Below are 964 nucleotides of genomic sequence, written 5' to 3'. Positions count from 1 at the left end.
GAGGGGAGAGGAGGAGGGGAGGTAGGGAGGAAGAGGAGGAGGAAAGGAGGAGGGGAGGGGGGAGGAGGGGGAGGGAGGGGGAAGAGGAGGAGGGGGGAGGAGAGGAGAAGGGGAGGAGGAGAAGTAGGGAGGAGGGGAGGAGGAGAAGAGGAGAGAAGAGGAGGAGGAGGGAGGAGGGGAGGAGGAGGAGGGGAGGTAGGGAGGAAGAGGAGGAGGAGAAGGGAGGCCGGCAGGAAGGAGGCCTAAGGCCTCGGTGCTCCAGGCCTCTCCCTGTGCCCCAGGCCTCTGCTCCCTGGTCACGTGAGACCCTGCTACCCCACTGCTGTCCCGGGCTCCCTGAGCCACCGCGTCCCCAGTTAGCCTGGTTACTCTCCCTGGGTCAGCGGGGTCTCGCCTCACCCGTAGTCCCTCTGTCTCCCCAGGGACTCTGGAGATCTGGAGGCTCCTGTCCCCTCCCGGCCCGGAGCCCTCCCTGCCAGTCTAACTGCATCTCCCCTCCTCCACGCCCACTGGGCCTCCTTCCAGAAAGGACCTGAAGGCTGGCACAGGGCTTCCCGGGGCCGCCTCACGGGGGGCTCAGAGACTCTCCCGTCCGCCTCCCCGCAGCCGCCCCTCCGGGGCTACCTGAGCGCTCTGGCCGCTGGCCTTGGCTTGGCTCTTGTACCCTCTCCCTGGCCCACACACTCCGGTTCATCTTTCCGACCCAAGTTCAAGGTCGCCTCCTGGGCTCCCCTGGGCAGCGGGACTGGGCTCCTTGTGGGGGGTGGGGGTGGGGGTTGTCTACCTGGGGCAGTGACTTTGAGGAAGCCCGGAGACGCGCCCGGAGACCTGCTGCCGGAGGGGGCACGGCTGGGAGGGCGGTCTGGACCCGCGCCAGGGCCCTCGGGTGGGGTGTGGGGGGAGCCGGGTCCCCCCAGCTGCATCTCCGTGTGCCCACCCCTGGCCCCGGGCAGCAGCGTGCCCC

The 964-nt window shown here is 69.5% G+C and overlaps 1 protein-coding gene across 1 annotated transcript in view; it reads left to right on the top strand.

Annotated features, from left to right (window-relative positions):
- Positions 1-964, top strand: part of LSP1 (lymphocyte specific protein 1) — a 27,757-nt gene that overhangs the window by 20,836 nt on the left and 5,957 nt on the right. The window lies entirely within an intron of this gene.

The sequence above is a fragment of the Panthera uncia genome, chromosome D1, assembly GCF_023721935.1.
Source record: "Panthera uncia isolate 11264 chromosome D1, Puncia_PCG_1.0, whole genome shotgun sequence".
Classification (NCBI taxonomy): Eukaryota; Metazoa; Chordata; class Mammalia; order Carnivora; family Felidae; genus Panthera; species Panthera uncia.
This window is presented reverse-complemented; position numbering and strand designations above follow the sequence as displayed.